The 26,518-nt window shown below is 47.8% G+C and overlaps 1 protein-coding gene across 1 annotated transcript in view; it reads left to right on the top strand.

The window, feature by feature from the left end:
* The first annotated feature begins 21,442 nt into the window (after positions 1 to 21,442).
* ASB6 (ankyrin repeat and SOCS box containing 6) overlaps positions 21,443 to 26,518 on the top strand; it is a 71,099-nt gene continuing 66,023 nt past the window's right edge. Inside the window, exon 1 of the mRNA XM_069609226.1 lies at positions 21,443 to 21,608. The gene's annotated coding sequence lies outside the window, so the exon portion shown is untranslated. The remainder of the gene's footprint in view (positions 21,609 to 26,518) is intronic.

Raw genomic sequence — 26,518 nt, 5'->3', positions numbered from 1 at the left:
CGGGTTCGTTGCTGCCTAGTTACATCACTGGCAAGAGTCCGACAGGTAAGAGTCTTTTGAACAGTTCTCTAACTTCGTTCCTTTCCTTCCTTAGATGATGGCCGGCGTCCGGGGATGGCAACGTGCTGCTGAGATGAGCAGCGCTGAAGGTGAGTGAGAGCGCGATGCGCGATGCGACCCTTTCGTATTTGTATTGAACTGAGTTCTTTTTCTGTGTCTTTTAGGTGCCGCAAAGTTTTCAGCGTGGATGCTGGTTATGAAGAAATGCGGTGAGTAAGCGCAGTAAGCGGCACCTCTAGATGTTTCCACGCTAACCTGTAGTGTCTTTTCCCTCTTGCAGATGGATGAGAAGTTCCGGAGACAGAGTTCGCCCAGAGCGGCTGGGATTTAGGTAAGCGTTTGAAGCTAGTACAGTCTTTAAAAATAAGCGAAGATTTGCTGAATGCTTACTAATGCCTTTTTTCTGTTCTTTTCCATTTTCCTTAGGAAGCGGTGTGCCGGGATGGGAATGACACCGCCGAAGATGCCCGCAGAACAGAAGAAGTGATGAATGATGGGCAGAAGCGCCGCAAGGTAAGGCTGTTCCTAACGGTGTTCTTGTTCTTGCAGGAGCTGAGCGCAGAAGAAAGATGCAGGCCTACTGGAGACCGATCCGAACACGGTGAGTGTCACGCTGCAGGTGCAGAAAACACAAAGCATGTTTCTCAGCCTGGCCGTGGCTTAAATAGTCTCTGGGTATCTCAGGTGTCTCTGGGCTGAACCACACCCAAAAGACTAGACTGCACATGCAGTTCTGGGAAGCGAAATATGTGGGGGCATCCCTCTTGTCCCCATCAATGCACTACAAGTCCAATCCCCAATGTTATCCTATGGGAGTGAGTGAGTCTGGTGCCACAAGCGCCAAGTCTGACTCCAAGTAGGTCTTTGGAGGGATGGAGAGACCCTTGAGGGCCATGTAGGTGATTATGGCCTGGCTCCAGCCTGACATCTTGGAGGGCTGGGGCCATGAGGGGCAGGAATCATGACAGCACTCCCACCCCAAAGGCCCTCTCAAGGTGGCTCTTCTGTCTGGTCCTGGTTTGTTTGGACGGTTTTGATGAAATCGTCTAAGCAAGCGAGGTGCATGGATGTACTCACAAGGCTCCCATGTCCTGTCTTGTGGACCATACCCCTTCCAATCTACTAGGTAGTATAATTTGGATCTGACGTACTTTGAATCCAGGATGTCCTTAACTTCGAATTCTGGCTCCCCGACGACTACTACTGGCTGCGGTGGCGTTGCTACCCGGGTCCCAGGTTGAACAGGTTTAAGGAGAGACATGTGGAATACAGGATGAATCTGCATGTTTGACGGCAAAGCTAGTCTGACTGCCACAGGATTTATCACGGAGGTGACGGTGAATGGACCCAGGTATCTTGGACGGAAAGTTCGGGTTCCTTTAATGGACACGTGTTTTGACGCCAGCCAGACTTTGTCTCCCACTTCGTCGTTGGGGGCCTTAGCTCGGTGTTGATCAGCAAACTTCTTTTGGCAATTCTTAGATTTAAGTAGGTGTTCAGCTGCCCTTTTAAAGGTTTGAGAAATGGTCGTGTGCAAGATTTTGACTACTGGCATTTCCAGGGTTGTAGGATCGTCCAACTCAGAAGTACGTGGGTGCCTGCCATACATGGTATAAAAGGGTGTCTGCCCAGTGCTGGTTTGTAGGGAATTATTATAAGCACATTCCGCTATCCATAATAGGTCGAACCAGCTTCCTTCAGCTTGGTGTAACATGCAACGCAGATACTGCTCGAGCGTCTGATTTGTCCTCTCAGTTTGACCATCCGTTTGGGGATGGTGACTGGTGGATACCCGGATGTCGATCGGGCCATAGAGCAGCATTTTCTCCAGAGAAGTTAGATACGAATTGAGTACCTCGGTCTGAGACTAAAACTGAAGGAAACCCATGCAGCCGTACAATGCCTTCAAGAAATACCTTTGCCAGAGTGGAAGCATTTGGGAGCCCCTTAAGAGGAATGAAATGTGCCATTTTTGAAAATAGGTCCACGACCACAAGAATAGTGTTAAACCCTTGACTGGGTGGTAAGTCAGTAATAAAATCGAGGGACAACATATGCCAGGGTGCTGGTGGGATTTCCAATAGTTGTAATAGCCCAGCCTGTTTCTTCTTGGATGAATTGTTTTGAGCACACACTCCACAAGATAGGATGAATTGGATAATGTTTTTACGCCACGTGGGCCACCAATAATTTCGTTTTACCTTGGCTAGGGTTTTAGCGATTCTGGGGTGGCTCTTGATCAAGGAATCATGATAACCGGACATGGCTTGTTCTCGTAGTTCTTGGTTTGGTAAGAATAAACGATTCCTGAAGTAGGGCAACTGATCTTTTATCATGTAATGTTCTCTTTGTGCACTCCACGCTTGTAATTGCTCCGGACTCATCAGGTTTTGAATTTCTTCATGTAATTCTTTCTGAGTTATGGTTCCTGTGATTCCTAGGAGCTTGTCACTCGGGATGATTGCTGTTGGGTCAGGGGTCTGATACCCTTGCTCTTCCACCCCCATACGGGAAATGGCATTGGCCTTCCCGTTTTTCACCCCTGGTCGAAACGTAATCACGTAGTCATATTCAGCAAATAAAGAGCCCAACGTAGTTGTCGTGAGGATTGGGCCTTTGCCGTTTTTAGGTACTGGAGGTTCCGGTGGTCAGTTATTACGGTAATTGTGTGTCTGGCGCCCAAGAGGTAGTGCCGCCATGCCTTAAAGGCTGACTTAATAGCCAGGAGTTATTTGTCTGTGATAGCGTAATTGAGTTCAGGCAGTGTGAATTTACGCGTCCAGAAGGCAACAGGGTGTAACTGGCCTGTTTCGGGGTCCTTTTGTGAGAGGACGGCTCCCATAGCCATGCTTAAGGCGTCCATTTCCACCAGGTATGGGAGATCAGGGCGAGGGTGGTGTAAGATTGGGGCAGATGTGAATCTTGCTTTGAGTTCCTGGAAAGCTTCCTCGGCTTCTGTCGTCCACTGGAACTTTTTGATGCTTTTCCTTAGCAATGACATGATGGGATGCACGATTTGCGAAAATCCTGGGATGAACCGGCGGTAGAAGTTTGCAAAACCCAGCATACTTTTAACCCCCTTGAATGAATTTGGGGATGGCCAGTTTAGGATAGCATCTACCTTGTGTACATCCATTCGGATTCCATTCGGGCTGAGAATAAAGCCCAGGAATTCCACCTCGGAGACGTGGAATGAGCACTTTCGAGCTTGGCGTAGAGCTGGTGTTGACGGAGTTTCTCCAATACGGATCGGACGTATTTAGCGTGGTCCTGCTTTGATGCGGAATATACTAGAATATCGTCGATGTACACTAGAGCACAGACATCAATCAATTCCCGTAGGACATCGTTCATGAAGTTTTGAAATGCTGCAGGTGTGTTGCAAAGGCCAAAGGGCATTACTTGATATTCGTACAAGCCGTTTTTGGTGCGAAAAGCGGTTTTCCATTCGTCCCCCTGTTTTACGCTAACAAGGTGATATGCCCCCCTCAGGTCTAGTTTTGTGTAGATTTGGGCATCTTTGACTTGATCAAGCAATTCAGGGATCAGTGGCAGGGGGTAGCTGTGTTTTACGGTAATCTGGCTCAGTGCACGATAGTCGATGCACGTTCTCAAGTCCCCCTTCTTTTTTCGATACGAAGAATAGAGGACTGGCTAATGGAGACTTCGAAGGACGGATGAACCCGTTGGCCAGGTATTGGTCAAGATAGGCCTTCAGGTGCTGGTTTTCTGGTTCCGTGAGTGCGTAAATTCGCCCACAAGGGATTTGTGCACCGGATATCAGGTCGATTTGGCAATCGTATGGTCTATGCGGTGGCAGGGTATTAGCCCGTTCTTTCTGAAAGACATCTTGAAAGTCCTGGTATTCACTTGGTAGGGTGCCGATTGCCACAGTCGCAAGCGTGGAGGTTCTGGTGTCTATTGGTTGTTTCTCTTGGCGATAACATGTGTGGGCGCAAGTCTCGGGAAAGGCCAGTTCTTTTGCTTGCCAATCGATTCGAGGATTGTGAGCTACCAACCATGGCATTCCCAAAATCAACCGGAACTGTGGTGCCTTAATGAGGTCAAAAACGATAGATTCTTGGTGTCCATCCTGGCACAGAAGGGTAAAGCTGCAGTGCATTGGGATACTGGACCAGAAGCTATTTCCGTGCCGTCGACAGTGGTAACAGTGTTGGTGGTTGATTTAGGGCGTAACGGAAGCCCCATCTTTGCCGCAAGATCCTGGTCGATGTAATTCCCAACGGCTCCACTGTCAATGTACGCTCTTACTGCGTGCATCCGAGATGGTTGTTGGTGATTGATCAAGACCACAGATAGTGCAAAATGGGAGGTCTGTAGTTCACTTTCTTCGCTCGACAAGTGGACCCCTACACTTGCCGGGCTGGGGAGTTTTCCGATTCGTTGATGGTATCTTCCGTGTCTGTGGCCCATACCGTCCTCCTCGGTGGCTTCACAGGGCACTCTTTAAGGAAATGACCTGACCTTCCACAGTACAGACATAACTGCTGCTGTCTCCTTGTATCCCTTTCCACTTTAGTCAAGGGGGATCTGACCCCCCCCAGATTTGCATTGATTCTCCTGAACCTTCCGTTGTGCGGGCAATATTGTCCTTTGAACACACGTACATAGGGTGAGGGTCCGGTCTGGTTCGATCTGCTCTTCGGTCCTGCAACCTATGATCCAGTTGAACAACAATGTCAATTAATTCTGAGCAGTCTTTCGGGGGTTCACTACTTGTGCGAGAACATCCTTGAGCTCCCCCCGCAACCCCTGATGAAATAACGTGGTTCTCTTCGCCACTGGCCATTCTGCTTCAACTACGAGTCTATTGAACGTGGCTATGTATGTTAATAGGTCTTGATTCCCTTGGCGTAGGGACAGAAGTTCGTTGTCTAATGCCTGCCCATGAGTACGACAGGCGAACAGCTTTTCCATCTCCTGCTGAAAGCCCCTGAAGTCATGCAGCAAAGGATCGTCTTGGGCCACAAAGGGTACAGACCAGTCCGCGGTGCTACCACTAAGGTAGGATAGCACAAAAGCGACCCGTGATGGGTCATTCGGAAAGGCACCTGGTCTACAAAGGAAGTGCAGGCGACACTGGTTCATGAACGTTGCAAACCTCTTGGGATCTCCTGTAAATCGTTCGGGCGGGGCCAAGGGAACTGCCCCAGGAAGGGTTATCTGAACGGGATTGGCTGATGGTGCTGGCATCGAGGGCACGCTTCCCGGCAATGGTGCATGCCCTGCTTGTGACTGGAGACGTTGCCGGCTTAAATCATCAGTGCGTTCTTTGGCTACTATCAGCTCTCTCCTCAGGGTGTTGGTCTCCTGCCTGGCTGCATGTGCTTCGGAACGTAGCTGCCCCAACATGTGGGCTAACTGGTCGGTTTCTGACGTTTCCATGACGCCCAGGTGGATTTTGATGTGAGGCTTTGTGTTCTGTAACGCTCACCTGGTATTCACGGGGACGTCACTCAGCTTGTTCTGACCTCTTACGACCTCAAACCCTTCCTTGGAGTCTACTCGACTGGAGACTGGGCCTTGTTTTCTTGTAAAGTGTGCTCTCCGTCCTGCTTTCAGCGCAGGGGTGCGTTGATTGATGCAGGCTCGTTGCTGCCTAGTTACTTCACTGGCAAGAGTCCGACAGGTAAGTATAATGAGTCTTTTGAACAGTTCTCTAACTTCGTTCCTTTCCTTCTTTAGATGATGGCCGGCGTCTGGGGATGGTGACGTGCTGCTGAGATGAGTAGCGCTGAAGGTGAGTGAGAGCACGATGCGCGATGTGACCCTTTCGTATTTGTATTGAAATGAGTTCTTTTTCTGTGTCTTTTAGGTGTCGCAACGTTTTCAGCGTGGATGCCGGTTATGAAGTAGAAATGCAGTGAGTAAGCGCGGTATGCGCCACCTCTAGATGTTTCCACGCTAACCTGGAGTGTCTTTTCCCTCTTGCAGATGGATGAGAAGTTCTGGAGACAGAGTTCCCCCAGAGCGGCTGGGATTCAGGTAAGCGTTTGAAGCTCGTACAGTCTTTAAAAATAAGCGAAGATTTGCGGAATGCTTACGAATGCCTTTTTTTCTGTTCTTTTCCCTTTTCTTTAGGAAGCGGTGTGCCGGGATGGGAATGACACCGCCGAAGATGTCCGCAGAACAGAAGAAGCGATGAATGATGGGCAGAAGCGCTGCAAGGTAAGGCTGTTCTTAACGGTGTTCTTGTTCTTGCAGGAACTGAGCGCAGAAGAAAGATGCAGGCCTACTGGAGACCGATCCGAACACGGTGAGTGTCACGCTGCAGGTGCAGAAAACACAAAGCATGTTTCTCAGCCTGGGCGTGGCTTAAATAGTCTCTGGGTATCCCAGGTGTCTCTGGGCTGAACCACACCCAAAAGACTAGACTGCACATGCAGTTCTGGGAACCAAAATATTTGGGGGCATCCATCTTGTCCCCATCAATGCACTGCAAGTCCAATCCCCAATGTTATCCTATGGGAGTGAGTGAGTCTGGTGCCACAAGCGCCAAGTCTGACTCCAAGTGGGTCTTTGGAGGGATGGAGAGACCCTTGAGGGCCATTTAGGTGATCGTGGCCTTGCTCCAGCCTGACATCTTGGAGGGCTGGGGACATGAGGGGCAGGAATCATGACAGTGTCTGACTCCCACTCCCTTAGGACCCCCATGCAGGTGATCCTCCCTCACTGGTCCACCCCCAGTAACTGGATCCAATAGCAATGACCGTGTCCCGGCCACCTGGATGACAGATCCCCGGGGACTAGTTAGGGAGACACCTTCAGGTTTCTTACATACCCTTCCCTCATGCGATGTAGCCACATTTGTTTCACAGGGGAATCGGGAAACAAAATCCACGTTTCCCTGGTCTTTTTCTTTCTGGTGTTCCACCGTGAAACAATAGGGTTGTAGGTCTAGAAACCATTGCATAACTCGAGGGTTGGACTCTTTGTGTTGGCTTATCCACGCTAGGGGTGAGTGGTCTGTAATGAGTGTGAACGTCCATCCCAATAGGTAATACCTAAGATGAATAATGGCTCATTTGATGGCTAAGGCCTCTAGTTCTACCACAGAGTAGTTTCTTTTCATGTGGGAACAACGTGTGGGAGCGACTGGTGTATAGTACAGGATGTTCTAGTTCATCACAAATTCGGGACAAGATGGCTCATAACCCTGTAAGGGTGACATCAGTTTGTAACAGAAACTCCTCCGAGAAGTCGACTACCTTTAGGAATGGGTTCTGGTATATAGTCTGCTTTAAGATGTTATAGCTTACCTCATCGTCGTCGTTCCAATGAACGTTCTGAGGTTCATAATTTTTAAGTTTGTCAGTCAGCTGGGCCGTTTTGACTGAAAAGTTTGGGATACACCTACGGTAATATCCTATTAACCCGAGGAAAGCTCTAAGGTCTCTTTTGGTCTTGGGAGTCGGTGTATCCAAGACAGCTTTTACCTTTTCATGTTGGGGTCGTACATTCCCTATGTTACGGCTGATTGGGCCAGTCTGCATTTAGCTGGATTAGCAGTTAGGCCAGCGTTTCTGAGGACGTTCATGATGGTATAAAGATGGAAAATATGGTCCTCCCAGGTCTTACTATAAATGACAATATCGTCAATATTAGCACTACAGAAATCGGAATAGGGTTGCAGGATGTTATCCATAAGACGTTGGAATGTAGCGGGCGCACTGTGTAGGCCAGAAGGACTTTAAACTGGAATAATGCAAGGGGCGTTGAGAACACCATTTTTCCCTGATCTGGCCCATTTACAGGTACTTGCCAGTACCCTTTGGTCAAATCTAGGTTAAATAGAAAGGTGGCTGTCCCAAGCTTATCAATTAGATCATCTCCTTGATCTCTCAGCTGTCTTTGACAGCATTAACCAATCAATCCTCTTTGACCGGCTCCACTCCCTTGCAATCCGAGACTTGGCACTCAACTAGACTGCCCCGTACCTCAACAGGAAAAAGATGAAAAACATAATAATAAAAAAATCACTATCCTACCTCCTTTTACCTCCTCAGCTCTCAGTACCCCAGGGCGCTTGCCTCTCCTCACTCTTTTTCAACCTCTACCTGACCACGCTGCAAGGCATCAGCTGCTCACACAACCTCACCTGCTACAATAATGCTGACGACACACAAATTATCCTTAGAATCCTGAAGGCTAGCACTGATCACCACCACGGACATAGCAGCAAAGCTCAATGATATCGATCAATGGATGACTAGAAACCACCTTCTCCTCAACCTAGGGAAAACAGAGATCATGGTATGTGCAACACAGCTCTACTCCCGCAACCACTCCCATCTCCCATGCCCCCCCCACCTCCAACACAGTCAAAAGCCTTGGCTGCACATTAGACCCGGGCCTAAACCTGTCCCACCAGATCAATAATGTATCCAAATCCTGCCACTACCACCTCAGACAGCTGAGACACATCTTCCCTTATCTCTGCTTCCCAAATAAATTGACTTCTATTACATCAATTATCATGTCCAGACTGGACTATGCTAACTCCATGTACCTGGGTGCTCCGGCATACCAACTTAAACTCCAAAGAGTCCAAAACGCAGCAGCTAAACTCCTGCTTGCACTGGGACGAAGAGAACACATCTCATCTGCTCTCCGCACCATCCATTGGCTACCCATTGGATGAAGAGCCACTTTAAAAATGCTGTCATCCTCCACCGTGCAGTGCATAAAGCCGGCCCAACATACCTCCAAGAGAAGACCTTGCGCTACCACCCATCACGCACCCTAAGGTTAAGCACTTCCCTGCTACTAATGATCCCAGGCACCAATTCAGCCAGACTTGGAGAATCAGCCTACTCAACCTTGGCATCAAGTCTATGGAATTCACTGCCCCCAAAACCCCCTCCCGAATTCAACACAACCAGGACTACATGGACTTCCGTAAAGCGTTAATAACATGGCTCTTCCCGAGTCTGTGAAATGGTCCACCCAAGGCCATAAACCCATCCACCCAGCGACCAGACTCCTGTGAGGATCAGCACCATCCTGAAACTCAACAGGAGAGCCGCAAAAAACGGCTGACCAATTCATTATCTGAACCCGAAAAAGCAGAAATCAGCCAGGGCACGGACGTCAACCTATAGTGTATTGACTCCTGGACGATGCAGCTGCATGCCGCTTGCACCTAGCTCAAACAGCAAAGTAGAGCTAGTGCGATATGATCAATAGAGGCGACCCCTAGAAAAAACGTACAACCCTACACCAGTGACACAGGAGCAACTATACCTGACTACAACCCACTGGGGAATCATACAATAACCCAAAGAAGCATGCAGCAACCCAGCTTAAAACTCCTCCAGTGACTTGGAAAATAGGCCCTCGGAAGTCCACCTACCGAGTGCCTGAAAAGGACGGCCCGACCAGGATACCACACAATACCCCACTGACCAGTTTACCTCTCCCTGAAATCCACTATCCTAAACCACTGAGGCAGACACAGCTGGGGCACTGAGCTTGGAAAGCATTCCCAAGGGGACCACCTGCCGACAATCCCAGACACTCATTCCTACCAACATGCTCACTCTACGCTTTACATCAACAAACAATATAATGCAGCTACATCCCTCAATCAATTCAGTCTAGCTGCACACATACGTACATCGCTCATTCAACACCTCAACAGCCTGGTAGAATGCAGCTACATTCCACACAAAAAAATCGGCCTAGCAGCTCACATAATCTCTTACACATGCCCCACGCCAGCTAAAATCCAGACTCGGAAACCACCTCCTTGCTGCACACATTACACTGACCTCCGACATCCACCACTCCACATTTAGCTTCAGAATGCAGTCAATCCGCGCAAACCACTGTACCGCTCACATATCAAGTGCACCCAAGCACTATATGCTACACTACTATCTCGACTGATACAGACCACGATCCCCGAGGGGGTTGAACCCACAGCGCTTTGCGATCATACCAATGAGACATAAGGTGCTATACAAAATCACTATAACAGAACATTCATGCTTGATAAACTATATAACAGCAGCCAATATAAACACACATTGCCAAAGCCAAGAAAGAAGCAAAAAAAACTATTTCCTTGACAATATTTGGTTACTGGTGCAGTGAGGAAACAAAAATGGCAAAGAGGCTGCCTTTCTGGAGAAGGACATTCAGAGGATGAGGAGCATAATTTGCAGAAGTGTCGTACATCTTAAAGAGCCCAGAAAGTGAATCTGGTTTCCCTGAAAGGTTGATAAAAGTTTAATTCTGCTAAAACCAAGAACATTGTGAAGTTGTTGCAAAGATGTTCAAAGTTGAAGGTTACCACTGAAGCACATTCTTTTTTTGTGAAAAGCTGGGAGAGGACTATACCTGTATGGCAAAACTTTGAGGCCGCAGGCCTTGCATGGGGATAGACCAGGTAGCAGTTGATAAAGTGCTGAACTGTGGTCCCGATACCTGTGGTTATAACACTTCTGGTGCTGAAGAAAGAATTGTGTATCCTGCTGCGGAGGAGCTACATTTCATGAAAGCATTTAGTTGTGGCAAAAGTCATCCTGACAAAGACAGTGTTCATTATCTTGTGGAGAAGATCATTTTGAGGTTCACTCTTACGCAGAGAGGAGAACGAACATTCTACTTCGATCCATCCTTGTAGTATTGGAACGTTCTGTTGTCCAGTGGAACGTTGTTGCAAACCAGGGCTTTCTTATTTTCTTTGCACTGTGAAGCAAGAACCCTGGTTGAATCTGGGGACGGGGAATTCACCCAGAATAGTAAACCAGGGCTGTGGACATATTATAGAGTCAATTGTGATATTATTTTGTTATTTTGAACTGCCATGCATTAACTTATTGATGTGTTGCATGTATAAGTGTGAGGCACAGATATCCTTTGTTAGAGTGTTTCCGTTTATTACTTTAAGCAGGGAAATCCTTGTTAGGGTAGGGATAGTGAAGCATTCGTCCAACCTTTTTGATTTAATAAAATGGCCCTTTTTTAAAACTCTTTACAACGTTGTCTGCCTCACATTTCTGACTCCTCACAGAACACTCCTCTTTTGTGATATACCAATTAATTGAGTTTAGTTTCAGTAATATCTGTCACTGGTTAGTTGTTTTGGAGCCTCTGGTTTGTTTTGACATTTAGCTACCCGACTAGAGGTTTATAAGCATGTTGTCCTGATGAATGCTGTCAACTGAGAAGACAACAGAAACCGGTAGAGTTCCTTTGTACATATTGTTAAGCTGGCTCAATGGGTAATGCTCGCTTCCAGCTGACGACAAAATATCATTTTAATTTCTGGAATCTGAGGAATTGTATGAATATTTTTATTTATCCTCATAGGTACCTGGTTTTTAATATTAGGATAGATATTAACCAAACAGCCATCTTTCCTGCCTTATATAGTAAGTAATAGTATAAGTATAGTATGCATATAAGAATGCTTTGAGAATTATATAATGTAAGTAAGATAATAATGTGATGAATCCAGTGGAGGTATCACAGATTGCCAGGTGGGGATCTCCTCCAATGTGACCAAGGGAAGGCAGCCGCTACCTGATCCTGACCCTGGAGGTGGCTTTATGAGGGAGGATCACATGGAAGGAGGCGACTGCCGGGGAGATCTCATGACTTCATTGGATGAAGCCCAGTATTCCCCCCCAAGGACGACCCTCTTGACACCCAACACATTAATGCCATATTGTCATTTAACGGTTCCCTCTTTTAGAGGAAAGTCTTTACAGTATTAAAGTCAGGCCCCCACCTTTAACCCCTGAAGGCATATACCTCTGTGCGCACACTCCAGAGTAAATACAACCCACTAGGGAATAAAGCCAAAAGACAGTTTTGCAAGGATAACAAGGTGTTACTTGTACAAAATACAAGTGTCCGCAAAGAACTCTGCTTCATGAGAGCGCTCTGGTGTTACATCACAAAACTTGGGGCTATAAACAGAAAACACGTCACAGCTATACGAGATATTTTGGTGATTCCCATTTGAGGCACCCTACACATGAGCTCGATCCATAGGGGATGCCAAGCACTAATTGGCTGGCTCGTCTATCTCGATCTGGATAAATGTGAGTCAGCTGGCCTCATCCTCGTGATTAAGGTCAGGGCATGCATAAAACACAATATTTCTTAATTAAACTAAACAACTAAGACATACTTTTCATTCATTATGGCAGGTACCTGGGCGGCACAGGAAAGGGATGCTACGGAGAGGGGAGGATAAAATATTGTCACACTGAGCCCTACGTTCAGTCTTCATTGATACCACAGTTCCCGCACCCAAGGTCTCCCCCTTGGGGTTTGATCTATGATTTACCCTCCCCGGTGCCTCATGATACAGAAGACGTGTTGCTATTGGAAAGATATACAGTTGTGCAGGCTTTAGATCTGTGGTGGGCAACTTTTAGGGAGGTTAGGGCCTGGGAGTCGGGGCATTGAAGTGTGGCCGTCTCTGGCCTGGATTGGCGGGGGTCAGAAGCCCAGCAGTTTAGTGTCTATGGACGCAGCGCTGGAGCCTGGTACAGTCACGCTCTTCACAGGGTGCATTCTTGGAAGCGATACTAGATATTCGCAACACTGAAGGGACAGGAGGGAAATGGACTTCCGTGGGAACAGGGTTTGTGCGGTGCAGGCCTGGTGTGCCGATAGCTTGGCACCTCAGTGTGAACTGGGGATGCGGGCATCGTAGGGCTAACCTGGTTTCTTTTCCTGGCCTAATATAAAATGGAGTCGCAGGTCAGGGACAGGGCTAGCGCTATTCCCCTAATTCTATGTGCTATATGGTCTTTATATGTGCCCGGTGGGTGAGGGCTTCTCTGCTCTTGTAGGTTATATCGTTTGTATGGGGGTCCACCTGACTTGGAAGCACCTAGGCGGGTGGGATAGGCTCATTTCCATTCCAATACACCCACAACTCACACATACCACCTTCTGTTTTGAATATGCCTTATTGTAAACATCCTGAGAAAAATGATTTAAAAAGTAGAAGCCCAATGACATTCATGGACTCCAACTCCCATAATTACTCAGTAACTGAGACGAGGAGGAGGATGAGAGAGTTTGTGTAAAGCAACAGGTACCCGAAGTACAATGTGCAGGCAAGTTGTTTTTCAAATTCTACAGTGCGCGGGACATTTAAAGATGGTGACCGCACTAAGAAGCCGACCAGTGCAGGAGAGGACAGTATACTTCAGACAGAGACTTGCGAACATGAGATACACAGAGAAGGTTACCGGGACAGAAGGCGAGATGGTGCAGACAAGCAGGAAAAGGAGTGGTGAAACAAGGAGCTGGGCAGAAGCTCCTGGGTGTCGGGCCACTCGTGGAAGCAGCGTTCGTTAGTTCAGACCAAAAGAGGTAGTCAACGTGTAACCGCAAAGAACACTGGAGAGGCCTCCGCTGACTCCAGGGTGGAAAGTAAACAAAGCAGATGTTCAACAAAGGCACAGGCACCCCGGGGGCATTCCGACATGCATGCCAGCACGCATTTGATAAATATGAGATTGTTAATGATGAAAAGAGCATGTATTTTTATGTAGTCAAGACAAAGGGCCTCATTCTGAGTCGGGCAGTAGGGGATACCGGGCACCGGTAAGGAGACCGGTGCCGGTATTCCCCTACCGCCTGATTCTGAGGTACCCTAACGGGACCCGTAAGGTACGTTTGGTCGGACCAAATGTACCTTACGGGTCCCGTTAGGGGACCAGGGTGCAAATAAGGGGGTTGCCATTCATGAGCCCGTTATTTGCACCCTCCCCATTCCCATTGAGCCCTATAGGGGCTCAAATGGGAATGGGGAATGGTTTGGTCAATGGGGACTTACCGGTCCCTCCAAGGTCGAAATGGACCGGTAAATCCCCATTGACCAACACCGGTGCCGGACCCGTTATTGGTGGCAGTCATGGCGCAAATAGCGCCATGACTACCACTAATCTCGGAATGAGGCCCAAAGTATTATAGCAACACCCAAAAAGAAGAATGTTTGTATGCAGACAATACACGGTCCCTAGGAAAACCCCAATCCAATACAGGTGCACAAGATGCCACTGTGGGGGAGAAGTTTGAGCAAGTGTTACCATGAGCAAATATACCAAGTACCTCACGGTATAGGCCATTTCTGTTTACCCACAGAACTGGGAATCCATTGAGAGAAGGCCTGGCAAGCAAGTGCACCAGGCAGTTGAAGTTATATAAGGATTACTGGCATGGGAGTATACCAAGGTATCTGAAAGGAGCTATAAAAAAAATCCTGGCAGGTGAGTATACCAGGTGGATGAATGAAATTGAATGAAGATTCCTCGTAGGGGAGTACACCAGACAATCTGCAGAGTTAAAGGAAATCTTACAGAAAGACTACGGCAAAACAAGAACATTGTGAGTGCAGTGAAGAAACCAAGGAGCTATTAATTCAAGTGGAACTTTGCCTTCTGGATCCAAGGGTCTTTACCTTGGAGAACATTTTGTTGGAGTCATTATTACATTTTGGTTTTGAAAACTGTTTGCCAACACCTAGAAAAAGACATTTCCTTCCACCCTTTTGTTGTTTTTGTTTTAGCGTCGGGGTCGGGATAGGAGGTTTGGTACACAAGGACAGCTTTTCAGTTACTCACTTCCTGACATAGACTGATCCTTAGTTTTGATTTTTAGGTAGGGAAATTCCTCTTAGAATAGGGCCAATTAGGCAGTTTTCCAACCCGCTTTTGGTTCAATAAATGTCTTTACTTGAGAATATAAATATCTTGTGTTCGACTCTCATTTCTGACCTCTCCCAATAGGTATAGTATAAGTAATAGTAAAAGAATGTTATGAGAATGGTAATACATATTAATCTCTTGCACACTCTGTTGGGTACTTTTAGATAGGTGGCAGTCCGGTAGACTTTCCTAGGGCCAGCGTTCCTTCGTTAAGATAAGGCCAGATATAGTTTTGCTGCACCAGGACTTCCCACTCTAAAATGTATAGGGTCCTTGTTATATTGTATACTTATGTAGTGTTGACCTGTGCATATGTCCATGTTATGTCACATTATGAGGAAGATATTACATCGGAGCGCCCGGGTGGAATTCTTAGGAGTTGAAGAGCTGGGGAGGTTCTAGAGTGCAGGGCAGTTAGAGAGCGGAGAGGAGATGGAGGCTGGGGCCCTGTTTACCCTTGTACTGAGTTTATCGTGATTGCCAATAAACAAGCTTACTTCATGCCACAGTATACTCACCTTATTATAGTGGCAACGAGTGGCTGGTTTCAGGAGCCCCCTGATAGCTTCCTGCCATCTGTGGTAATTCCTGCTATTGGTAGGCGGTTGCAGTGAGCAAGTTTGGGAGCGGCCAAGGTCTGGCAACTGAAGCAGCCCAACAGTGCTGTGGAAAGACGAGTAGCCGGCAGCCAATCTGGAGTGCTGTATGAGGAGAAGTAGTGGCATTGTACAGATCAGTGCCAGCCTGGAAAGACCTCAAAGGCTGCTGGATGTGGTGCTCGGAGAGCCGTGGCTGCACTGGATGTCTTGCCAGCATGCAGTGAGGAGCTGGGGGGGGGTGTTGGTGGGCCAACTGAGCGCAAGCATTTTCTTTCCTGGTATCCATCTTAGAGCCATACGACATTGCTGTTCATGGCAATGGGGCAGCTATCTTGTGAGGAGGCACGGTGGTGGGAATTTTAGGAGCAGGCGAATTTGCCAAGAAGCTGGAAATGGTGCCATTGACTTATTGAAGGCCATCTTTGCAACAGGTGGCGGAGGCCATTTTGGAGACATGTCACTGTTGGGGGACTGCTGATCAGTGTTAGATTGAGGTGGGCATTGGAAGGCCAGGCATCTGTTCAAATCTCTTCTTGGAATACATGGAAGAATGTGTTGTGGCCAGTTGAATTCATTTTTATTTACAAATGGCTAACTTACCTCCGCAATTCCTACCAAACCCTGGGGAGCCTGTAGTGTGATGGAAAACTTGGAAGGAGGACTTCAACGTGTATGTGATGGTCATACATGGACCTTATGTTATGTTAGAGTCTTAAGGTGCGTATGAGCACCGGATATGTGTGCAGTAGGTGTGGCATTCGTGTGATGGCTGCTTCTTAGCGGTAGGTATGGTGGTTGGGAGATCAGGAGTATGTGTTTGTTCTGGCAGGTTGTTCTCCAGTATTTTAGTGTGGATCGCAAACATCCCGTCTTGATGCATAGTCTTGGTATTGAGGGTCGCAGAATTTTAAAAAGTTGACCAGAGCCTGGAATGACTTCTCCTGGTGGGGAAAATTTGAATCCCTATGAAGTACTTCTACACAAGTTGGATATACGCTTTGAGAAGAAGATCATCATCATCTTGGAACGATATTATTTCAGAATACACAAGCGAACCAAGCGGGAGACCATTCAAGATTTGATTACAGGTTTACGTAAATTAATTAATAAGTGCAACTTTGAGGCAAGTTACAACGAGCACCTGTGGGTCCAGTTCATGCTCAAGGTGAGATGGAATAAGATTGGGGAAGAGATTTGGACAAAGAGAGATCAGAGTCTGGAAGAAGTGCTGGATCTCTCCAACATAATGGAACACATGATTTTGTAATAGTAATTGGTTATTTACAACACGCTTAATACCCAGATGTTTCTAAGCAGGTACCTGCGCAGTGAACCTGCTTTGCTTCATGTCGCCTTGGAAATGGAAACAGACAGGTGACTACTGTACTAGGCCTGATGACATTTCTGGTAGAGCCGGAGAAAAACAAAAGGTGAAGGAGAGGGGTGTAGAAAGGGAGGGGAGGAACAAAACAAGCGACTATCATACTAGGCCTGGCGACATTTCAGATAGTGCTGGAAGGGTGGTGGGGAAGAAAAAAACAGTAATGGGAGGGTGGAGGAAACAGACGAGGTAACTATCATATTAGGTCCAGGGACAATTCTGATAGAGTAAGTGCATAGAAGAAAGTAAGGGGAGGAGATAGGAAAAGGGAGAAGAGAAAGGAGGAGAGAAAAGAGAGTAAGCTGTCAAAAAGAGTGGAAAAGCAAGAGTGGAGAGCGAATACAATTGCAGAAGTCAGTAGGAACACATAATGTTGCAAGCCAGGATACAAGATGAAGATGGGAACAGCATGATTCAGGGCCACCATGAGTACAAGATGCAAAGGAAGTCCAGCATGAGAGTTGAGAGAGTGACGCACCGTGAATGAAGTTCATAAAAGTCAAATCCAGCATTGGCCACAAGACAGTGATGGTGAAGGAAGTCTGTTACATAGACGTCAATGGGCTCTCAACCGACCAAAAAACAAATTATTTTCGTAGATGCCAACTGAGCCTTTCCACATGGGTTTGGCCCAAAATAAAACACCTTAATCTCAAGGCCATAAAAAGGTTTTGGAAAAACCTGCGAGCCGGGTAGGCTGAGAAACCACGTCCCGACGTTGCTAAAGTGATTATCCTTTCAGATGCAAAGTGAGCCTTTCCTATGTGTGCAACGTCATCACGGCGGTCTGCTGTGGTAGACAGTCACAGGGCTCTGAACTCCTGGGATTACCTTAGCTTTGCAGACTTTGCTATGGGTTGTTGCTTCGCTCTCCCGTGGGCTTTCACAACCATCCCCCATCGCCTCCAAAAAAGTCAAAGGGAAGATGTTGTCTCTCTAATGCCACTCCCCCAAGCCGGACATTAGGGGTTTACAAATCACTTAAGTTATTTGCGCATCTGAAATAGTGGTCATTCCTGACATTTAGAATTAAGGTTTGGGTGATAAGAGCTGGTGGGGGATTTTGTATTTCAAATGCCGCCCCCATGCAGCTCCAACAGGTGACTATACAAATCTGCATCTTCCCTGGAGACAAACATTGACCCCAGTCACATTTTAAACTGTAATTTATTTCCATGGTGTAATGGACAAAAGGGTTTTTTTTCTTTGGAACATCATATTTTCTTTACATTGTGAATATTTACAAGTTGCAGGTTGATATCCCTTACGGCTTCAAATGAATGTGCGGAAACAAGAGCTGAATGATTAGTCGTACATTACGGCGTGTGATATTTGGCAAATCATGGGCTCTTACTGCCAAAATTGTTAGTCTCTAGAAAGGGGGAAAAAAGGCGATTTTAGTGTTATTGGGTCATTATCAAAAGGTGTTGGTAGGCCCAGTTCAAAATAATCATGAAAATAAGCATGCACTGGGCAACCAGATACACAGTTGTTTACAATTTGGTTACTTGTAATGCCAGACAATTGTATTTGCTCCATTACTACATATTTGCATTAATGATGCTTCAATATGTCAATAGAAAGTCACTGAGAGTGAACACAAGAGCTCAGAACAGCTTTTCCCCAGGCACTTCAGTACAATCCCACCACTTCCTAACACTGATTAACGGCTAACTCAAACGTACAATACAGTACAAACTTCCACTGATGAGATGAAATGCTTCCATGTCAACCTAGTGGCAAAACAGTCAACTAAGAAGTCATCTCTATTGGGGCAAATTCACATATACACACATGCCAACATTCTAAAGCAGCCAGGAAGGAGATTGTGTCATGGAAAGCGGTAGAAATGAAATTTCCTATCGGCTTGCATGGTATGAGAATTATTTTAGGTGTGAGAAAGGGGGGGGGCGCAATATTCTGAATTGAAAAAAATCGGGAGGCTCCCGCCTCAATCAGGAGGGTTGACGGGTATCCTTATATACACTATTAAAACAGTTACAAAAGGTAAATCAAAGTGGCCTGTGTTTGCTCCTGATTCGAATGGAATTTGTCCTCAATGTGGTCCGCTCATGGCACATTGGGCCTCATTACGAGATTGGCAGTAACCCACTGAACGCACAATCTCACACAAAAGAAAAGCTGCATTTTTAAAACTTAAGATAGTGTTAGTTGGTGATAAAGTAATATGTGTTTCTTGGAACAGAAGCACTTAAACCCCCTTCTCCTCCACAGGGCTGTCACATGGTGTGGTGAGGCCCGGGGCAAAAATTCTGGTGAGGCCCCCTTATGATTGTTTGCACTGAGCCAGCAGCGGCTCCGCCGCAAACAGGAGATATGAGAAATATGCCCTTGAGTTTTTGTTTGGAGGAACCGAAATATGGTTTATTCCTACAACTGCGAATCAACTACAGCAAAGTTAGGTTTCTCTACTGAAGAAAAGTTTATGTCAGACTAACCTTTGGATCATATGCATAAATATGTATAGGATGGCATGCCGACGTGTGGTGCAAGGCGCCAGCATTAAGGATGGTCCAGCCCCTATATGCGCATTACAACACACATCATACAAAGTGACATGTACAGTGGAGGCTGGGGAGGGAGCCCAAACCAAACAAGGGGCGCTTGGGAGGGGTTCTCACTCCCGAGAAAATGTTTGAAACATTGGGTTAAAATGGTGCATTTTACAGCACTTTCTTTAAAAAAATGGGATGGCCATTGGTGTTGTATGGTAGCACATGGGACAACCAATAGTACAAATCACCAACCACGGACAGGAACATTTTCAAATGCATTTCATGCCGCCTTTGCCCAATACATATGCCAGTATAAAAATATGTTAATGCTGGCTGTTCCCATGCATGTCCATGCAGGCTGCACCAATATATGCCAGTATTACCCTATATGGACTCCCAGAATGTATATCCAGGCTGGCTGCACATCAGTGTTATTACTGGCTAGACTGGCCTACATTCAATGTGGTCCAGATTAGCCATGTAGTAACATTTAAATGTGCTCTACCCTTTATGCATGGTCCTGTGCATCAGGAGTAAAGCAAAACAAGCATTTGCAATGGCAACAGTTTGGGCTTTCGTATAGGCATGGGAAAGGTACTGCTGTATTGGAATTAACTGACCATCAATGGCAGCAGGTGCAAAATTGTTTGCGAACCTTCCCAACTATTAGCAGTTCCTGGAAAATGCCTAATACTTGTTCACACGCCAAAACTGTTGGCTTTGCCAATGCTTGTTTTTAACAGGACTTCAGTAAAGGACATGCATGGTACTTTTAAATAAAGTGGCTGAAGACAAACCTGATAAAGACTACTTTTTTACACTAATGGTGCGTCTATAGTACACATTAAGTCATTTACTGTAAGAAAACGCTTGAGAAAACACCGGCAGTCACTTTGTGTGTAAAGTCTGACATTAAGGCTTGATTAAAGGTAGCTCAACGTGCTGCCATGTGCTGTGATTTATTTTTGGGTGGGGTCAGGGACTGGGTGGGAATTGCCATAGGTATTAGCATGGCCATAGGCAGTCAATGGAGGGTAGAGGGAGGTATCCAGACAACACTTACAAGCTTTGTGCCATTTCCCCCTATCTGTAGTAGTTTTGACTTATAGGTGGCGCACCTAATAGCTAAAACTAAAAAGGATCTAATAGTCTATCACTTGGCTGATTAATATAGTGGATGTATATGTCTGCATGCTTGAGAGTTGCCTGCCTCAGGTTAAAAAAAGCACTGCTCTATAAGAAAAAAATAAGTGTCTTGGCCTTAAAGTCAAAAGCACTTTGCAGTCTGAACTTAAATTTGTACTGTTCATGTGGGTATTTTAAGTCAGATGTATGCAGCTGTGTTGGCTAAAAAGTACAGCTAAGAGGAAATGTCACACAATAGCATAGGCTATTGTGACAGGACATGTTCAAGGCGGGCTTAATTACTAGCCCTATGGTACCCATGCAGTGTTTTCATTTCATCAAAACAAATCTTGCTGCTGGTTGCAGTGGATACTCACTTTTATTTTTTGTCAGAATAAACACAATCGGACTGGTCGGGTGAAAGGAGGATTTACGGTCAACAATCACTGTTCACAAACTTCGCAGCTGGAAATGCTGGAAACGCAAGAACCTCACACAACAAACTTGATCAGGCTGAAGATGTTTCTGTGCCTCTGGCAGCCGCGAGGCCCCACCTAGACGCGGGGCCCGGGGCAGTTTGCCCCTCCTGCACCCCCCTCGTGACGGCCCTGCTCTACCACCCGCTGCTGAAGTGTAGCGCCTTGACAGAGACTTTGCAAGAGTTAGTTCTATGTTGATGTTAGTTGCCCTATCCAGGTTTGTCACTTTTTTAAACCTGGTCATCCTCCTCTCCCCTCTGTTTGGGGGGAGATGGGGATAATCCTTACCAGCCAAGACACAACAAAGATCCACTGCTGCTGCAATGAAAATAGGAAAAATAAACCCACCGGCACATAAATACACTTCCAAGATGTGTAAGCGCCTCATAAATACACAATAAACAGCTGCCCTGCCCTGCCCTGTCCTGTCTAGCCTTGGCCAGCCCAGCCCTTCCCAGTCCAACATGGCGCTCTCCTCGTGCCATGATTCCCTTCCTGCGCACGCAGACGTCCTACGTGGGAACGTCACCACGACTCCACGGCATTTCAGAATACGTGGGATGCATTATCACGCCTAAAAGGCATTTTTTAAAATGTCGGCAAACTTTTAAACGAACACAGCATGCTAGCGGCTCTCATAGGGACTTTAACGGTGTGTTTCTCTTGATAATGAAAGCGGCATAAGGCCTCCCTCTAGCAGGCGCTCTGTTCCAGTTTCCGGGCAGCGGCAGCAGCTGCGGGAGCATCAGGTGAGTGGATGGGATCCGGCACCGGCAGTGTATGTTATATGCACTTTTCTGAACGTCCACGAACCTAGATCGTTCTATTGGTAAGAGGATCCCTTTGCAACCTCTGGGAGTGCAGGTCGGAGTCAGAGGCTGCAGCTCATTGATGGTCCAGTTCCAGGGGGACAACCTTTTGCGGGACACTTGCCCACAAGGCGGCGATGACGTCACGGCGCCACTCCCCTGTGGCCCCGCCCCATTTGCAATTTAAATTTGTTAATGGCTCTTAACACCTGGATTAATTGCAATGCCACTTCAGTTTACAGGACGGCTGTGCTGGGCACAGGTTCCCCGCAGCCGCCCTGCAAACTGCGGGACAGAGTCCCCAATTACAGGACAGTTCAGGCTCTGGAATGCCCGCAGAGGCGGTACCTGCTGCGCAGCGGCTGCACAGACCCTGCTCTGGTGTCAGTGACTGTATATATAATACCTGCGCCGGCTAATGCCCGCAGAGGCGGTACCTGCTGCGCAGCGGCTGCACAGACCCTGCTCTGGTGTCAGTGACTGTATATATAATACCTGCGCCGGCTAATGCCCGCAGAGGCGGTACCTGCTGCGCAGCGGCTGCACAGACCGTAATACTTGCACCGGCTAATGCCCGCAGAGGCGGTCCCTGCTGCGCAGCGGCTGCACAGACCCTGCTCTGGTGTCAGTGACTGTATATATAATACCTGCGCCGGCTAATGCCCGCAGAGGCGGTACCTGCTGCGCAGCGGCTGCACAGACCCTGCTCTGGTGTCAGTGACTGTATATATAATACCTGCGCCGGCTAATGCCCGCAGAGGCGGTACCTGCTGCGCAGCGGCTGCACAGACCGTAATACTTGCACCGGCTAATGCCCGCAGAGGCGGTCCCTGCTGCGCAGCGGCTGCACAGACCCTGCTCTGGTGTCAGTGACTGTATATATAATACCTGTGCCGGCTAATGCCCGCAGAGGCGGTACCTGCTGCGCAGCGGCTGCACAGACCGTAATACTTGCACCGGCTAATGCCCGCAGAGGCAGTCCCTGCTGCGCAGCGGCTGCACAGACTGTAATACTTGCACCGGCTAATGCCCGCAGAGGCAGTCCCTGCTGCGCAGCGGCTGCACAGACCGTAATACTTGCAACGGCTAATGCCCGCAGAGGTGGTCCCTGCTGTGCAGCGGCTGCACAGACCCTGCTCTGGTGTCAGTGACTGTATATATAATACCTGCGCCAGCTAATGCCCGCAGAGGCAGTCCCTGCTGTGCAACTGCTGCACAGACCCTGCTCTGGTGTTGGTGACTATCTGTCACTAAAGTAATGACTTGCCATTTGCAACTGTGGGCCACTTTTTCATTGGTACACGAGAAATTTGTTGTAAGCTCTAGTCCGACCCTGTGAACCGTCCCTGCCCATTTCTGCCATTTTAAAATGTTTATTTTTAATTTCAGGTTGGGTTCTCACACGGGCCCCCCACAACCCATCACCCATGGGAATGCGGTCGCGCCCCACAGTTTGAAAACCTCTGGCCTAGAGCGACATCCTTACCCATTTTTGGAAGCAGCACAACCATGGCTTCTTCCATTGTCTGGGTGATACACCCTGCCCAATTTCTCTTCCCCCCCCCCTCCTGCCCCCCAAAGAGTTGAAGAGCTGGACTAAGTTCAGTATCGGTGCCGCTCTAAAGGTTAAGTAGAAATATGCTGAAAAGCCATACAGGCTCGGGGCCTTTCCTGATGGCAAGGCAGCTATAGCTGCCATTACTACTTCGGGGGTAATGTCTCCCTCAAGTTCTTCCCGTTCTTGAGTGATCTTGGGGAGAGGGCACCCGGACAGGTAATCCCTTTGTGCTCCCTCCTCGGGGGAATCTGATGTGTACAGGGATGAATAATATTATGTGAAGACCGTAGAGCTGTGTTTTCTTGCCCTCCCCCACCGCCTTTTATTTTAAGGATTGTCCTTGTCGCTTCTAATCCACCTCGCTTACAGGTGATCCGCCTTATTGGCTTTGACATAACACATCTGTTGGAGGTACAGCAATGAATGCTCTGCAGCGCTAGTCTGCAAAACATCTAATTGCCCCCTAATCAGACTTTATTCCCTTTGCAGCATAATTTGAGCTTCCAATTCCTCATGTAAGAGACCTAGTTGGTTGTCCCTCTGGCACTTCATCATGATGAGCCCACCCCACCCCCTCATTGTAGCCTTCAACGCATCCAACACCACCTGGTCGTGTGCAACCTATGTTGCATTAAGTGCAAAGTAATCCAAAATTGTATTCCTTATGTCTTCGCATAGGACTCCAGGTTGTGGCTAGGGAACTTCCACCACCATAGGCCTGGTTCGTTCTGCCCCATATTTAGGTAATCGTTTTGGGCGCATGGTCTGACAGGGTGATCCCTCCTAGCTCTATCCCTGCGACCCTACCCAATAGTGACCTTCAAATCCATGAGTAATCTAACATTGAGAAGGATTTATGAACGTGTGAATAAAATGCGTAGCCCCACCCGCCTCAGTACTCTCCATCCATCTACCAACGCCATTTGAGCCATGTGTTCGTTCAAGCAGGTAGATGGCACCACCTGGTTGTGGAACACCTTGCACTCCTGTCTTCTCTTGGGTCCCACGCCAGATTAAAGTCGCTTACCAATATTATCTGTCCTTTGTCAAAAGTCTCCAATTTGTTCAGTGTCGCCCACAAGAACCCATCTTGCCCCGCTTTGGGGGCGTAGAATGCTGCCACTGTGTATGTCCCCCCTCTCCCATTGGAAAGGGGCTGCCAGATACCCACCCTCTTTGATCCCCTCTGTAGCTATGACCTGGAAGCCTTGGATGTCCCAAATAGCGACCCCCACCCAGTCTTCCCTGGGGCGTTGGATTGAAACAGATGGCGGTACCTCTTGATTTTCAGCTTATGCCTGTCTCGCCTCCGAACGTGCATCTCTTGGAGGGCTACCATTTCTGACTTCCCCTGCCCCAATAACTGTTCCCCCTCCCTTCTCTTAACCAGTGAATTAAGCCCCCTGTTGATTAGGGAGGTCTCCCAAAGCACTTCCCTCTTTCCCATGGTCGTTTTATGATGAGTGGCAGCCTTTGGGATCTCACCCCCCCCCTCTCTGTGCAGGCTCAATCAGCCTCTAGCTCCCTCCCCCAACTACCTCCCCCAAGCCGGCAACACCATTCCTTTCTGTAATCCCCCTTTTCCCTCAACGTGGGGCTACTGTATTGATGGGCATGTGGGCACCTACTACTCCTTGACCCTCATCAGGCATTTAACTGGGCCCCTTAGGCCACGTTTATTTTAGTCCCTTTTCGTCCACTCCCACATTTACCTCTTGAGCGGTTCTCTCGCCTGTCTTTGTTCTTGCTTTGGTGACACTTCGTCCAATGCAGTTTCCCTTCCCCTTCGAACAGTAGTCCAAAGCGAAAGGTCAATTTATAGTGGATGGCTTCTCGCATTAGGGCGCGCACCACTGGGGGTGCCATCCTATGCTTCACAAGGGTGGTCTGGGCTAGGTCCTGGAATATCTGAAGTTCCAAGCCATTGTAGCTGATTGATATGGCCCTCCTGGCACCCGGCAGCACCTTCTCCGTCTGCCGGTACTCGTGCAAGGCCACCACTACATCTCTGGGTCTGGCCCCTGGCTCTCCCCTCTTTGGCCCTACTCTTGTATGCAGTCCAACTCTATCCCCGAACAGTATTACACCTCCAGCAGGTCCCTGAACACTAGCTGCACCATCATGTGTAGATCCTTGTCCGCCACCACCTCCGTTAGGCCCTTTGTTCTGAAGTTAGATCTTCTCAAGCGGTTTTCAAGGTCTTCGCTCTGGGTCTTGTAGTTCTGCGTGACCCTTGCTAATTGCTCTACCAGCTCGCTTATCTTGTGTACTCTGCAACCTCTTGTATGGCACTCTGCGCTGCATCAGTCTGCTTCTCTACTTTTGTTATGTCCCCCTTCACCTCTTGCAGTGATTGGGACAGTTCCATTCACATCATGCTCAACTGCGATTGAATGGTATTCGCTATCTTGTCCCCAAAATCCTGAAAGCATGGTGGGCATGTTTTCTTATAGTATCATTACTGGCATTATGTTATAAGTTGATTTGTACCGCGCACCACTGCCACCAAGGGGCAGTCTGCAGGCGCTCATGTGGCTCTGCAAAAAATGGAGTTGGAGAGGGTTTGTGGGGAAAAGGGTGAGAGGATAGGTTCAGAACCAGGAGGATGTGGCGTCTGTATTTTGCATGTGATCACGTTTGAGCAGCTTTGCGCATTGTAACCGTATGGGTAAGATTCCATGCCTCGGGTGTGTGGTATTGTGTTGGTGTTAGTGTTGTGTGGTTCCGATAGGTTGGTCATGTGCACTAGTTAGATAGGGTCCATAAGGGATCCAGAGTCACAGATGGCCGTGGCTGTGTTGTTGCATTTTAGATGGTATTGGGCTATGTGGGAGGTTCTCTTTGGATGACGGCATGGTAATGTTTGCGTGTGGCTAGTCCAAGATCTGGTGTAGAGGTGTCAGTTATGTAGGAGGAGCAGGAAGGGAAGAGGGTTGGTAAAGTCGGTCAGTTTGTTGTGGTCTCTCTGGGGCGGCCCTTTGGATGCCGCTTGACGGTATCTAGCCAGGTTCTTGTTTACGGTTCTTTGGCCCCTCTCGTCTCCTCTAGTTGTTTCTGCTGTGTTCTTGCCAGTGTCCCTTCTAGGTTGTCATTTTCTGCTGAAGAGCCAGGGTTTGAGCAGTTTCCTGAAGGTGATGTGGTCTTCTGTGGTTCTAATTACGTTGGGCATGTTGTTAGCAATTAGACATGAGACCGCTGTTCCACCAAATTTCCTTTTTCGTAGTGTTTTGCCTATATTTGTAGGTCGTTGCTGGATCTTAGTTCCTTTCTTGGGCGATAGCGGCTAATCTTG

Source organism: Ambystoma mexicanum, chromosome 8 (genome assembly GCF_040938575.1).
Source record: "Ambystoma mexicanum isolate Mex_15411 chromosome 8, UKY_AmexF1_1, whole genome shotgun sequence".
Taxonomy (NCBI): domain Eukaryota; kingdom Metazoa; phylum Chordata; class Amphibia; order Caudata; family Ambystomatidae; genus Ambystoma; species Ambystoma mexicanum.
The sequence above is the reverse complement of the archived record's forward strand: the minus strand, read 5'-3'. Positions and strand labels throughout refer to the sequence as shown.